The sequence below is a fragment of the Lissotriton helveticus genome, chromosome 2_1 (assembly GCF_964261635.1).
Source record: "Lissotriton helveticus chromosome 2_1, aLisHel1.1, whole genome shotgun sequence".
Taxonomy (NCBI): Eukaryota; Metazoa; Chordata; class Amphibia; order Caudata; family Salamandridae; genus Lissotriton; species Lissotriton helveticus.
This window is the reverse complement of record NC_136059.1, coordinates 1,588,496,300-1,588,512,192: the sequence shown is the minus strand read 5'-3', so window position 1 is coordinate 1,588,512,192 and position 15,893 is coordinate 1,588,496,300. Positions and strand designations below refer to the sequence as shown.

General features: G+C 46.2%; 1 protein-coding gene across 1 annotated transcript in view; it reads right to left on the bottom strand.

Moving 5' to 3' along the window:
• Positions 1-15,893, bottom strand: part of SLC49A3 (solute carrier family 49 member 3) — a 484,926-nt gene that overhangs the window by 362,092 nt on the left and 106,941 nt on the right. The window lies entirely within an intron of this gene.

The following is a 15,893-nucleotide window of genomic DNA, read 5'->3' as shown; positions in this document are numbered from 1 at the left end:
AGAAGTGAGGCCAAACGCGCGCTGGGGAAGCGTCGCGCTTGAGTACCTCACATGCATTGGGGACAATCCTCGCTGGTTTCAAGAGTTTGTTTCACCTACAATACTCTCGCAGAACAACGCATGCGCGTTGGTTCAGCGAGACCTAAAAACCGGATAAGGTCATGCAGGCAAGCAGTCCTGGCATGCTTCTCCGGGGATGAAGTCCAACTGAGCTGCTGGTTGGTAAAATATCTTGAAGCTGTTGAAGCTGTCCTTAATAAAGTGAAAGAATAAACAGAAAAAGTCAAATTGGTCTGGTTGCAGAGCAGAATACAGCGCTAAAATCCTCATGAAGAAGGTTCCGCTTCGCATTAGCGGATAAGCAGGAAGGGCAGTAGAGGAAGCCAGTGCAATCTTTGTACCCTAAGAGCCAAAGTAACCTGATGGCAACAAGGGACTAGTCGGTATCTTGGTGTTCATTGAGCTTTACTGCTAAAAACTTTAAAACCTTGAACAGTTAATGGTCAGAGTTCAAGAACCGAATAATTACAGCTTAGATGCCTTTCTGAAACTTTTTGTTCTTCACGCAATCAATTGTTTGTGTTGTTTCAAGGGCATTACTGGGATTTATTTTTTTCTTTTCTTCCTACTCTACTGTTCGCTCTCTTTGTAGTACATGTGGTAATTCTCTTCTGGGCTGGATTAAGCAAGCACAAGTTTATGCAGTGGATCATTTCTTGTGGCCAAGGCACATTAAGGGCTTCAATACTTAACTGGATTGAATGGGAATGCAAGTTAGCCCAACTTATCTAGAGGGCCACCCCACACATTTTTTATTGGCAGAACAGAATCGAGTCAGTTCTTAGGCCAATCTTATACTCTACCTACATTTTAATAGTCTTAGCTTTATTATTTTAATAGCAGTTTTTACTCACAGTGTACCATAGTATTATCGTAATTTGTTATGGCTGCTATGAAACTGTTTTAATTGATGATGTTTTGTAATGGTTTTAATTAACTGTACAATAACGTATTACCTTAACTTACCAATTGTGATGGTTGTGTTCAACTATGGCTCAATAAACACGGCCAAGAATACCCTTTGCACACCTGGCTCTCAGGATAGTGATGTCAAGCAGTCAAAGACTTCTTGGGATGTAGTGTGGGGGCCAAGAGCTCAGAACTCAACAGTCAAACAACAGACACTATACCATGTTATGCAGTTCATTGCATATCTTTACTTAACAGAAAGTAGACGCACAGTAAAAGAAAATACTACACAATCCAAAGGTTATGCAGTTGCAGGGTTGTGACCTCATCCGCAAGCTCTAGTTAAGTATGATTAACCTTAACAACAGGCATTTAGAGTAGGACTCCGTCACATTTGCAAAACGGCAGAATAATACACCAGTAGGAGTTACAACACTGGCAGCAGAACTCAGAATTACCTCTGCAGGACTTGCAGGGTATTTGGGAAGCCACTTTGAGTACAGCCCAAGTGAAGCTAGAAATGAAAGAGAGCAACAGCAGGGTTACTGAAAGAAACTGACACACGAGGGAGGGTAGCAGCAGCACTTGTACATTCACTCATTCATCCACCAGTAGATTAAGTGACTGCTCCTAGCAAATGTGTGTGACACTGAAGCTTGGGTTATAAATGTTATGTTATTTGTTAAACACACGTTCACCAACGAAGGCATCTTGCCACTAGAAATCATGTAAAAGTGTAGTCCAGTAGCTAGCAGATCAGATGAGTTTTTAAAGCTTTTCTAAACTTCAGACAATAGGAAATACTCTTGTATGAAAAAGAAGATTGTTCCAAAAGTGTGGGTGAAGATTAGATAGGGCAAAACCTTCAGTTCTCGAAAGTCTAAATCTAAGGATATTGAACAGCGGTTGAGTATTTAATTATCAATAAACAAAGACAACATACTGCTGTATGAAATGAAAATGAAATGAGTATTTAATTGTAAATGTCTTCCAACAGAATAGGGAGTGAAATATGATGAGAGAGGGAATTTTTCAGTGTTACAGTAAACTCTGTGCATACGACAAAATGTATTGAACTGACAACACTTCTTTATATATATACTATTTCTTCCTAGCGCTGCTTCACTGACTCAACTTTGTTTTATTCTTACATACTAGCCTTGCAACAAGGTTTTGTATTATTTGCAAGTTGTCAATCAGCTAACCAGGCAGTCCATAGTAGAGGATATTGGCATAGTCAATCTTGAAATATTACAATCAGTATCCACTTGGGCATGTAGCTCCTGTATTAAGGAAGGTAGGAGGATTTTAATAACTTTACATGGAGAAAACAGTTCGAAGAGACTGAATGAAATGGAGTCCAAAAAAAACAGGAGTCCAAAACCCTGCTTTGACCCTCTTTGCCGTTGAGGGATCCTCACTCTTCGGAAGTAGCTAGGCAGATTGAGTCAGATTCCTGTCATTGTTGCTAGGCAGATTGAGTCAGATTCCTGTCATTGTTGCTAGGCAGATTGAGTCAGATTCCTGTCATTGTTGCTAGGCAGATTGAGTCAGATTCCTGTCATTGTTGCCTAATATATGGATCTCTGATTTACCAGCATTCAGCTGAGGAAGTTAGTTGTAATCCACAATGGTTCTTCTGCAAGGTATGTGGCCAGATTTTAAGAAGAGAGCTAGAGCAAATGATCTAACCGAACAATCAAATGGTTGTCATCAAACTAGATAAGTGTTCTGCAGCCGACAGATTAGATCATTTCCAACAAAGGATGAACATACACATTGAACAGAATGGGAGACAGTGATGCGCCCGCCACAGCTGACTGGTCGAGACGAGGAACGAAAAGGAGGAAAGGAGGTACTGTAACAATTTGGAAACGATCACTGAAAAACGATGAAAAACAATTCAAGGTAATACTTCCAATTCCAATACAACCCAGCAGAAGTTCATGGCCCACCATATCAAACCATTGGCAGGCAGTAAGGTATGGGGGTGGCGTGATGGGGGAGGGTAAAAAATCACTTACCTGATCTCGCTGCGTCTCTCCATCGCCACGTCTCTCCCGCGCCGAGTGAGTCTCAAGCACCCTGGCTCCCCACACCCAAACACAACGCTGCAATGCAGCATTGTGATTGGTAAGCACCCAGGCTCCCTTGGACCAGTCACAATGCTGCAATGCAGTGTTGTGATTGGTCTGAGTTCCGTGGTTCGGCGCTCAGGCAGGGAATGGGGGACTGGGCATGTTCTCCATGCAGACTGTAATGCAGCCTGCATGGAGAACATGCGCACTCTACAGAGTGCACAACCACGCCTCCTCCCTGACGTCAGCGGAGCCAAGCCCCACCCTAGCCTGACCATACGAAAAATAAAATGATAATAAATTCAGTTATTATCATTTTTTTGTTTTTGTTTACTGTGCTCTGTGAGCAGTGGGGCAACGCTCCTCCACCTTAGCAGAGGAGCCGCCACTGTATCAAACACTGCTGAGGGATCTAAAATCATAATTACAGCAGAATCACCTTGGTGTAAGATTGCTCTGACCTCCTCCACAGCAAAGTGAAAACTAAGTTGCCATCCATCTAGGCAGTACGAATCTCAGTAAACTGCCCTAAGGGTAAAAGGAGAGTGATCAGTCTGCAGTTTCCAACTACACTCTGTCTAAGTTACTGTGTTTTAAAGAGAGGAGTTTTTACTCATTAACATTCAGTCCAGTAGAAGTTCTCCATAAGACAATGAGCAATTCACAATATTCGTCAAGATTGGTGCAAGACTTCAGGAGTGCAAAACGTAGCTAGGGAAATAACCTCCAGGGGATCTGCTTTGATGATATTAAGAATGAAAGTGACTTCTGGGTTGTTTTAGATTTTTTTTATAAATCATTGTATTGCATTTGGTTACAAATATATCCAAAAGAGTGTTCATTAATGTATAGACACTACAAGTCTCAAGTGCTCGAAAGGTGGAGTACAAAAGCCAAACCTGAAAGGGTTTAAATAGAGATCAGAGTCAAGATGCAGAATGAAAGGCCATCACTTGGATGACCTAGAAGAAAACAGAGAAACTCCTTAAGGGATCATTGGTGTCCCATCATTACACATTTCGTGCCCAGTGTCGTCATCTGGGATGCCAAACAACTACACTTCACCCTACCTCCATCCAGAAGGAGGAAAGAAGAAAATAGTTGTATTGTCTTGTAGAATTCTATACAGGAGAATAGTGTAAGAGGGAAAGACTCTTTTAAATGAATAGTTCAGTGCAAGAAACCAAAAGCAAGATGTGAGTTAAAAAAGGATATACAATGGAGACTGCATCTTGACTCTGATCTCTATTTAAACCCTTTCAGGTTTGTCTTTTGTACTCCACCTTTCGAGCACTTGAGACTTGTAGTGTCTATACATTAATGAACACTCTTTTGAACAGACTTCGGTCTACTTTGTGACTGACAAATTGAATTAAGGGGATTTAGTCCGAGAGTCTTTAATTGATCCCTTTTGCCCTTTTTTCAGTTTTTTTTTACAAATATATCAATACATTGGCCGGCCATGTCCAAACATCGTCATAGCAAATGCGACAGCATTTTAATACATTACATGGTCTTATTCTCACATGCGTGCATAATACCATTAGGGACTTCTGGATTATTGCGAGACAATTTACACTTATTTGCTTCTGACATAATATCTTTAGGGACAAGATAGAGGCAAAGAAGAGAGGTTTGCAGGGGCGGCTCCTCCTCAATGGCGGAGTATTGTCGCCTCAGCCAGCAGCCGAAAAATAAAATGATATGGGCGGGGCTGGGCTGGGCCATGGGAGGAGGTGGAGTGATTTGCACTACTAACTGTGCATGCGCAGTTAGGTTTCTCCAACCTGGCTTTTGGAGAAATAGCACAGACTCCCTGTCTTGAGCGGAGCATCAAACCAGCCTGCTCAGGCCAATCCCTGCGCTGCTCCTACAAAATGAGAGCAGTGCAGCAATTGCACAGGGAGTCTGCTACTGTCCCAGTGTCCGCTGGGACCAGGAAGCAGAGGAGCTCCGAGACGGGAGACAGCAGAAGCAGCATGAGGTGCGTTTTCTTTTTTTGTTTGTTTTATCCCGCCCCCACCCCCCTGCACTCCCTCCACCCACCTCACCACTGTTAATATGCATCAGCCGCCACTGGAGGTTTGTACATGTTTTTGTTTCGAAGTACATTTTCTGGATTTTAGAGACGCAGAACAAAACAAGCCAGTTCTTCACAAAATGTTTGTAAAGTATAGGTTTGAGACAGTAAACAGTAGGGAGCCAAAAATAAATTCAAGGTTTCAAATAGCTCTCTAAATCCTCTGTGATCAGTGCATCCTTATATCATTCCTGCTGTGAATATTCCTTTCTGCAGTGAAGGAAACCTTGCAAAATGACTTTGTTCTGACGAGGTGGAAACTTGCTATGCTGCTGGCATGATGCATGTTTTTTGCGAGCAAGGGACGTTCTGCTACCTGCAGAACTGGATGTGTTCTATACGGTGGAAAGCTTGCACCGCCATCGCTAGTGTGTGCCTTCTGTGTGCGGGAGGGGAAAACTTGACTGTTGCTGCTTTACCTGTTCTCTGGAGAAGGACATACATTTGTTTTCAAAACATTTTTTTTATTAGTTTTGTATTTAACATAACAGCATACATCAGAAGTACAAGGTATTTTCTGATGCATATGCATGGGCAGTAGGACAGTTGCAGGTGGCCCACAGAACATTTCATCCAGATTAGAGAAGGACTTTTTTACTGCTCCTTATCAATGTGTACCTTCTTTCATGATGAGAGAAGCTTGGCCTGTAGTGCTTGAGTTGTACCTGTTCTGTGAGGGGAATATGCTTGCACTGGTGCTGTGTTGCTCATAGTCCTTGCAGGCAATGGAACCTACAGCCACTCCTGTTGCTAGCGCCTGCTTTGCCTGAGTAATTTGTCTTGTGGAAGCTTGCATCTTCATATAAACTTTTTAATTAGTCAAAAGGCAAAATGTTTGAAATTGTAAAAACATTTTTAAAAGCGCGATGCAAAGAGTGAACTCTCGGCAGTGCTTTAAATGGAAAAAAATAAGTGCAGGTACTCACCAAAAGGAGCAGTGGGCGGAGTTTGGGGCGGGGCTAAGGGGGAACAAGGGGCAGGGTTCGCTCTTTGACCGTGCCAAGGTTGTATGCATGAAATCTGCATGCATTTTATCAACCGCCTAAGGATTACATGCTGCTTCAGCCTGCCTTAAATCGAACCGGTAGCCTACAGCCCACTGAGCCATCTGTCCAGCACTGGTACTCTTTTGTGACATGCACACGTCACTTTTCTCTTGTAACATACTGTTTGCTACCTCTTACATTTTGTTTGCTTTAGATACTTGCGCAAGTGCCACCATTGCCTCATGTAACATTTGTTCTTGTGCTGGAGTGTCTGCCATTTATTGCTGTACTAATACCTTTACTTGTACTTTGTATGCTTTTGTAACCTGCACACATATCACTTTTTCCTCCTGTAATGTATCGTTTGCTACCTCTTGTATTTTGTTTGCTCACAATTGTCACTTTTGCCTCATGTAACTTAACGTTTGCTTTTGTAATTTGTTCACTTGTAATTTTCTCCTCATGTATCATTACTGTTCCTATTGTGAAGCGCTCTGACACCTTCGGGTAAAGTACGCGCTATATAAAAACGCATAAAATAAATAAACAAGTCTCTCCTGGAACATTTGTAAACCGGAGTTAGGGCCAGAGCTGACAACGTCTGTACTGGGGAACCAGGTGCCAATCTCCACATTTTTGATTGGTCTTAAGGTCTGTCCAAGGTCGATGAAATAGGAATCAGCGAGTGTGGAAGTGGAAGTGTGCAAGAAAGCAATTCAGATGCGTGGCAACTGTAAATGCCTTCCCATACGTTCTTTTGTTATGTCCTGAATAGTGCCTCCCACCGCCACCCATTAGATTTTAAAGCCCCCTCTTGGCGCCCACTGTGAAAGATCTTTGGATAAGCAAACGACTCAGCAGACACACCCCTGCTCTGATTTACAAAGCAGCTCACGCTGGGTCCTGGTGACGAGCTCCATTGATTGATTCCGTGCAGTGCTTGAAAGGTGCTGCCGTAGTATAACTTGAGGGATAAAGGGAGCCCGCTGCCTCGGTTAAAGTCAGATCCCCATGAGTACCGGTACTCTGTTTCTTCTAGAAAAAAGCGCCGGTACTCAAGGGGAGAAAATGAAGAAGTGCCGGTACTCAGTACCGGTGAGTACAGGCCCATTTAAAGCACTGACTCTCGGGAATCGGGAGAAAGTTTGGTTTGCACATAAAACAAGCTTTCTCAGTTTCGAAATGTACTTTAAACTTTTTGTTTAAAGTAGAAGCTGTCAAGTTGCTTCATGACACGTATGCCACTGTCAGCCAGTCGTTTTTATTTGGCCGTCCTCGCTTTGCATGATATGATTGTGAATCATCATTAAAAGCAAAACTAAAAGCCCCTGAAGGCAACTGCGATTGTAGGCCTACTTGGCACCAGTAAAAAACAAGCATTTGCAATGCAATAGGTCTCGCATTTACGAGAGTTGAGCTATTGGCATTGTAAATGACAATGCCTTTTAGTTATGTATTGTTTTTGAAACAGATAAATAAAAGGCATTGTCATTTACAATGCCAATAGCTTAAACTCTCGCAAATGCAAGACCTATTGCATTGCAAATAGGTGCTACAAATATTTTTCATCATCATCATTGATAACTTTATTTCGGTCGACGACCATGAAAGCACAGATAAAATATGTACATACAATAAAATACATAAATAATTAAGAACCAATGGTTAAGACAGTATTAAACAATCAGTTATCAACAAAGTAGTCATCGTTAAAAATTAGTCACAATTAATCAAGGTGGACCTTCTACGCCACATACTATACAGAAAGCGGGAGACCGAAAACACAATGAGGGGGGTGTATCAAATTTTAAAATTCTAACAGCTTGAGCACAATGGTTTAGTCCCAGATTTCTACATAGTGGTACCAGCCAGGCTCTCCGAATTGCACTATAAGCGGGGCAAAAAAACAAAACATGGGCAATGTCTTCTTTGCTATTGTTGCAGACAGGGCAAATTCCCTCCTCTTGACCTGCCCATTTGCAGGTCAAGGCCCCAAGTGGCAGGCAACCATGCCTTAATTGTGTATATAGTTTTCTTGCAAGGGGAGGTTCCATTTGGTCCAAAAATTCCTCCCTTCTGGGCACAAGTTTTACCTGCAAGAATTCCAAAGACAACCTGCCCATACTTGGCAGGCGATGCAGCAGACTTAGGTTATAGTGCCTCAGAGAGGTCAGCAGCTCAGTTCTCCGCACCACTGGGCAGCTCTCCGCCGGGGACTCCCATATTTGGGGCATTCCGATTCGATAGGCAATAGTTTTAATGTGGAGCAGCCAGGATATTTTCTTACTCTTCAAGGACCCCCAGACAGCAGCGAACTCAGCTCTGTAGTCTGCAAGCTCAGGTACTGTCCAGAGCCTTCTCCAATACAGGAGGGGTCGGGCCGCTAGTAGTTCAGAGATGGGCTCCACACCTAGATCAAATATTTTTAAAAAGCGTTGGGAGAGAGTGTGTCCTGCCTGCAACAGCTTTGCCAATGTGTTTTTAGGTCGAGCCTAACGTTGCAGCGCGCATGCGCAGTTCGCTTTGTGAGGCATGCTGTAGTAGGGTATGATGTGGAAGTGCTGTAGAAGCCTTGCCCACTCTCCGCGCATATTTTTCATTGGCTGGTGGCACTGTCTTTGGTAAACGCTGGCTTCCGATTCAATATGAGGCTTCTTAGTCCCTACTTGTTACTGCCCTGTCTCCTTTTCTGACCGCCCATAACGACTGGACCTTTCACTTACGGTGTTACACGGTCAGCGTTATGTATTCGGTGAGCACTATTTTCTTTCAGGCGCACACTGCTCAGCAGTGGCGCTGCTTCCTCCATTGGTGGCCGCCTGCAGTGCGTGTCACTCGCTGGCCGGAGGTGTACTCGCTGGCCGGAGGTGTACTCGCTGTTCTGGCTGCACACGATGTGAAGAGGAGAGGTGCAATTACTCCCGGAGGGAGCCCAGGGCAGAGCTCTCGTCCCTCCTGCTCCTGCCCACGATGCTCGTGCTCTCCTCCCTGGTGCCCCACCAGGGCTGCAGGCAGTGCCAGCCGGCCCTGTGCCCACCTCTGACAGAGGAGGGCTCCGCCTTGGACACAGTGCTAGACACCTGCAGCTGCTTCGCGCCCCGGGGAGGGCAAGCCGTGCAGGCCAGTGGGGGCCTGCGGGGCCGGCCCTGAGTGCCCCATGATCAGCAAGTGCAGAAAGGGCCCAGCGGCGCCGGGGTGTGCGTGTGCAAGACCCGGTACCCGGTGTGCCGCAGCACCGGCGTCACCTACCCCAGCGGCTGCCAACTGCAGGCCGCCAGCGCCGCCGCCCAGGGGAGGGGGGAGTAGGCCCTCAGCCAGAGGGTCAAGGGCGAGTGCCAGCAAGGTAAGGGAGCTACCCAACCCCTCCCCGCGCACCCGTCAGCTCCTGGCTATGGCCGGCTCCACTTATAGCCACTGGCACCTTTCCACGGTCCCCTCTCTCCTCTTCACAGTATCCTGTGTACTCGCTTCTCCTCGCACCTCTTCACAGCCCCAAGATCGTCTGCCATACTTCACATCCCTCTCTCTCCTCGTCTTCGAAGAGCTCCGTTCCTCTTCAGTGAATACTGCTCCTTCTTCACGGCTCTTGGCGTCTCTTCCCAACCCTCTGCTACTAGTCAGAGACCCCCGATCCTCTTCACAGCCCGCAATCCGTCTAAACAGCCCCTTGTTTTTTCCCCTTTTTAATAGCCCTCTGTTCCTCTTCTTGACCCACTGCTCCTCTTCCCAGCCACCCCGCTCCTCTTCACTGCCCTCTGCTCATCTTCCCAGCTCTCTGCTGCTCTTTACTGCCCTTTTCCCAGCTCTCTGCTACTCTTCACTGCCCTTTTCCAAGCTCTCTGCTCCTCTTCACTGCCCTCTGTCCCTCTTCCCAGCCCTTTGCTCCTCTTTACTGCCCTTTGCTCCTCTTTACTGCCCTTTTCCAGCTCTCTGCTCCTCTTCACTGCCCTTTTCCCAGCTCTCTGCTCCTCTTCACTGCCCTTTTCCAGCTCTCTGCTCCTCTTCACTTCCCTCTGTTTGTCTTCCCCGCTCTCTGCTCCTCTTCACTGCCCTCTGTTCATCTTCCCAGCTGTCTGCTCCTCTTCACTGCCCTTTTCCAAACTCTCTGCTCTTCTTCACTGCCTTTTTCCAAACTCTCTGCTCCTCTTCACTGCCCTTTTCCATCCTCTCTGCTCCTCGTCATTCCCCTTTTCACAGCTCTGTGCTCCTCTTCACTGCCCTTTCCCCAGCTCTCTGCTCCTCTTCACTGCTCTTTTCCAAGCTCACTGCTCCTCTTCACTGCCCTCTGTTTGTTTTCCAAGATTCTTGCTCCTCTTCACTGCCCTCTGTTCATCTTCCCAGTTCTCTGCTCCTCTTCACTGCCCTCTGTCCCTCTTCCCAGCCCTTTGCTCCTCTTTACTGCCCTTTGCTCCTCTTTACTGCCCTTTTCCCAGCTCTCTGCTCCTCTTCACTGCCCTTTTCCCAGCTCTCTGTTCCTCTTCACTGCCGTTTTCCAAGCTCTCTGCTCCTCGTCACTGCCCTCTGTTTGTCTTCCCTGCTCTCTGCTCCTCTTCACTGCCCTCTGTTCATCTTCCCAGCTCTCTGCTCCTCTTCACTGCCCTTTTCCAAACTCTCTGCTCTTCTTCACTGCCTTTTTCCAAACTCTCTGCTCCTCTTCACTGCCCTTTTCCATCCTCTCTGCTCCTCTTCATTGCCCTTTTCCCAGCTCTCTGCTCCTCTTCACTGCCCTTTCCCCAGCTCTCTGCTCCTCTTCACTGCCTTTTTCCAAGCTCCCTGCTCCTCTTCACTGCCCTTTTCCAAGGTCTCTGCTCCTCTTCACTGCACTCTGTTTGTTTCCCAAGATTCTTGCTCCTCTTCACAGCCCTCTGTTCATCTTCCCAGCTCTCTGCTCCTCTTCACTTCCCTTTTCCATCCTCTCTGCTCCTCTTCACTGCCTTTTTCCAAGCTCCCTGCTCCTCTTCACTGCCCTTTCCCCAGCTCTCTGCTCCTCTTCACTGCCTTTTTCCAAGCTCCCTGCTCCTCTTCACTGCCCTTTTCCAAGGTCTCTGCTCCTCTTCACTGCACTCTGTTTGTTTCCCAAGATTCTTGCTCCTCTTCACAGCCCTCTGTTCATCTTCCCAGCTCTCTGCTCCTCTTCACTTCCCTTTTCCAAGCTCTCTGCTCCTCTTCACTGCCCTTTTCCAAGCTCTCTGCTACTCTTCACTGGCCCTGTCCCTCTTCACTGCCCTTTCTTCCTCTTTACTGCCCTTTTCCGAGCTCTCTGCTCCTCTTCACTGCCCCTTTCCCAGCTCTCTGCTCCTCTTCACTGCCCTTTTCCAAGCTCTCTGCTACTCTTCACTGGCCCTGTCCCTCTTCACTGCCCTTTCTTCCTCTTTACTGCCCTTTTCCAAGCTCTCTGCTCCTCTTCAATGCCCTTTTCCAAGCTCTCTGCTCCTCTTCACTGCCTTCTGTTCGTTTTCCAAGATCTCTGCTCCTCTTCACTGCCCTCTTTTCATCTTCCCAGCTCTCTTCTCCTCTTCACTGCCCTTTTCCAAACACTCTGCTCTTCTTCATTGCACTTTTCCCAGCTCTCTGCTCCTCTGCACTGCCCTTCTCCAAGTTCTCTGCTCCTCTTCACTGCCCTCTGTTCATTTTCGAAGCTCTCTGCTCCTCTTCACTGCCCTTTTCCCAGCTGTCTGCTCCTCTTCATTGCCCTTTTCCCAGCTCTCTGCTACTCTTCACTGCCCTTTTCCAAGATCTCTGATCCTCTTCACTGCCCTCCGTCCCTCTTCCCTGCCCTTTGATCCCCTTCACTGCCCTTTTCCAAGCTCTCTGCTCCTCTTCATTGCTCTTTTCCCAGCTCTCTGCAAATGCGAGTCCTATTGCATTGCAAATGCGTGCTACAAATATTTTTAAAAGGTGTTGGGAGAGAGCGTTTACCATAGAAGGATTCAACTTATAAAAAAATTACGATAACCCAATCAATAAAATTAAACTATAAACAACTTCAACCAATAAAATCAAACAATCAAATCAACAATATAAAAGGCACACTAATTAGAACAAGGAGTACTGCAAAAATGACAAAAGCTGCAAAACCACAAAACGCTGCTAAATTCTCTCTACAAACCAGTAAAAAAAATATACATATACACCTTAACAACTACATAACCAAGCAACTGTTTAAACTCGAATGTAACTGTAAACAAACTTAAAAATATGAAATACCAAAAAAATGTACACACTTTCTAACTTTTATCTTTTTACACAGACCTCCTAAAAGAAAAAAATGTACAACTTGATAACCAATAAACTACCAGAAAATATCACAAAGCATCAAAAAGAAATAAAAAAGTAAGTCTACATAAAAAATAACTAATGATAGACTCACCAAAATAGCAAACAAAAACAAACCTAATGACCTCAAAACCTACAAACTATCAATACTATTTAAAGAGACAATACGGGCTCTGCATGAAGAGCCAGACACCTTACCCTTCAATTAGCAATAAACCTGGCTGAGTTATGTTCTCCAAAAGCCTCTTTTAATCATGGATAACGTTTACCATAAGCCTCCTGGAATGACGGTGGTGACACCTCCTTTCCCTAACAAGTATTGATATCTCTGTGGCATCCTGCCTTTCTATTTCATCTTTGAGTTCGAAATACGGAGAGTTTTACTTTTTCTAGTTTTTTACTTTTCCTTCTTTTTCTCTTCTACTCTCTCCTATAATGATATGTAGGACAGAGAGTACACTGAGCTTCACGCCTGGGCCTGAGTTGAGGCACCATGCCCGACGATTGTGGGTAAGCCTCTCTATGAGTCGCATCATATATGTACCTATCCTAGCACTTACCTGTTCCTGTTGTCCCGCACTTAACTGTGGTAATGGGTATTTGTGATATGTGTTTCAAAAATAGATGTGCCACACTCCAATGTGTTTGATGGCTTGGTGGTTTTTGCCCCACCTTGAGTTTGTTTATATCCTAACTGTTGTTCTGTTTATTACATATATTGTTTTGCAGGTAACCACCAGTGGATCCCTCCCCTTAGATTCCTATAGGACCACTAGAAGGTTTTGTATTATTTCACCATATATATATATATATTCGGTTCTGAGCACTAACTAGAGCAGAAGCACCACTAATACAGGTCCGCAAAATGCCCCAACACCTCTTCTGAGGGCAGAAACATGTTGACCGACTTTGATGACACACCCCAGCAGGTCTAATATATCCTGCAGTGTTTAGCTTGTTTTAATCTTGACCCAGGGATGCATGAATAAAGGTATTTGCATACCCTGAGTAGCCAGTTTCAACTATCATGTCTGTTTTCATGCAGGCTCTGCTTAAATCACTACCACAAGTTCAATAACGCATTCTATGCGGACGACGTAATAGCTACGTCCTCGGCTGCGGTGCAGCTGTGCCAAGGACGCAACCATTATGTCCTTGGTACAGCAGTTAGAAATCCCTCTGCTGTGAACAGTAGAGGGATTTTTTTTCTTTGAGCCTCAGGAGCTGGGGAAGAGCTTCCTGAGCTGCCTGAGGCAATTTTTTTTGTGTCACTGTAGTAATGATTGGCGCGCTTGGGGCACCAACGTCATTACACTGAAACCGAAACTGAAATGTGCCTATGTGCTCAGGAGTCTATCTCAACCCCCCCCCCCCCGAGCACATAGGCAACCAGGAGAGGGATCACTGGATATGGGAGAATATCCCTTTTAGGCAACCAGGAGAGGGATCACTGGATATGGGAGAATATCCCTTTTCTAATGGTACCCTTCCCTAGTGGATTGCTGCTAGGGGAGCGCCACAGGAGGGTGATAGCCAAGCAGGGATCCACCCACTAGACACCAGGCAAGGGCATTTGCTCAGTCTTTCTGCCCCCTTGGGAGACAGATGGGGCCACTAGACACCAAGGTTTTGTTTTTGCACAGGGTTTAGGGATGGGGCTGCCCTAATGCCCCCACCCCTCCAGAATATTGGTGCAGTCTTACTGCCACCGGAGGCACAGATGGGGCCAAAAGCCACCAATCCCCCCCCCCCGCGGGGGCAGAAAGCACACTAGACACCAGGGATTTTTTGTGCACAACTTAGGGGTGGGGGCTTCCCTAAATGCGCATAATAATGCCACTACTGATAATTGGCACAGTCTTTCTTCCCCCCTGGACACAGATGGGGGCAATAGCCCCCAATTTCCCCCCCACGGGGCCGGCAGAATGCACCCTAAACACCAGGGATTTTTTTTTGTGCACTAACTTATAGTTGGGGGCTGCCCTAAATATTCATTATAATGCCCCCACTCTTCTGAAATACTGAAATATTGGCATGGTCGTTCTGCCCCCTCCCCCCCCCCCGGCGGGCAGAAGCACACTACACACCATGGATTTTTTTTGTATGTGGAAACTTAGGGGGTGCTGCTCTAAATGGGCATTATAATGCCCACACCCCTCCCAAATATTGGCACAGTCTTTCTACCCCCCCCCCCAGGCGCAGATGGGGGCAATAGTCCCCTAGGCACCAGGGATTGTTTCTTTCTTTAATAATAGAGGGGTAGACACTGCCCATAATGGGCATGCCTATGCCCCACCACCCGACACAAAATGGACAGTCTTTCTGCCCCCCTGGAGGAAGATGGGGGTTATGACCTCGATCTACCCCCGGGGGCAGGAAGCCCACTAGACACCAGGGATTTTTTTCTATCTAAGAGAGTGGTGGGGGCTGCCCACAATGAGCATGCAAGTACCCCTGACCCCTAAACAAAAAAGGGACAGTCTTTCTAGCCGCCTTGAGATGGCAGATGGGGGTTATTACCCCCAATCTGCCACTGGTGGGGGCAGAAAGCACACTAGACACCAGGGTTTTTTTAAAGAGAAGTTGGGCTGCCCATAATGGACGATGCTAATGCCCCCCTCCCCTCAAAAATAGCCCCAGACTTTCTGCCCCTTCTTGGGGCAGATGGGGGCAGTAGCCCCCGATCTGCCTCCAGGGGGGCAGGAAGCCCACTAGGCACCAGAGCTATGTTTATGGGCATGTCAAGGAGCTGCCCCCTTACGCAAGGGTTAATTCCCTTTTTTATGTGAACACATTTGGGTTGCTTCTGCCTTCCCTTGGGGGCAGCACAGTGTTATTTTTAGGCGTGAAAACCAGTAGATACTAGCAAAAGTTTCTGTGTGTGTGTGTGAACTGGAGTTCGGCTGATGGTCTGTATGTTGTCTGGCTTTTGGCTGGCTGTGTGTGAACCTGCATTTTGCTGGCATTGTATGTGGACTTGCACTTATCTGACAGTGTGTGTAGACTAGCGCTTGGCTGGCAGTGTGCTTGGATAGTCCCTTGGCTAGCTGCCTGTGTGGATGGCACATGTCTGGCAGTGTGTGTAGACTGTCGCTTGGCTGGTGGTGTGCGTGGTCTGTTGCTTGGCTGGCGGTGTACATGGATGATGCTTGGGTGGGGGTGTGCATTGATGGAGCTTTGCTGGCTGTGTGGCTTGCATGGATCCTGCAGCATTTTATTATCCAGAATTCCCTGCAAACCTTAAATTTAGATAAAAGGTCACATTTTCCTCACATTTCTGTGTGAAAAAGTTGTGGGATGACCGCACAGGCACATATTTCCCACCACCCAGCGTTCCCTTCGGTCTCCTGATTAAAATGATCCCTCACTTTTGTGGCTGCCCAAAGCAGAGAACCTAAAAACTTACAAAATGAAAAACTGAGGGGGAACTAAAGTGGGTCCAAAAGGGCAGTTTTTTGTTTTCATAAGAGTTTAGGCAGACTCTGCTTTGAGCACCCACACAAG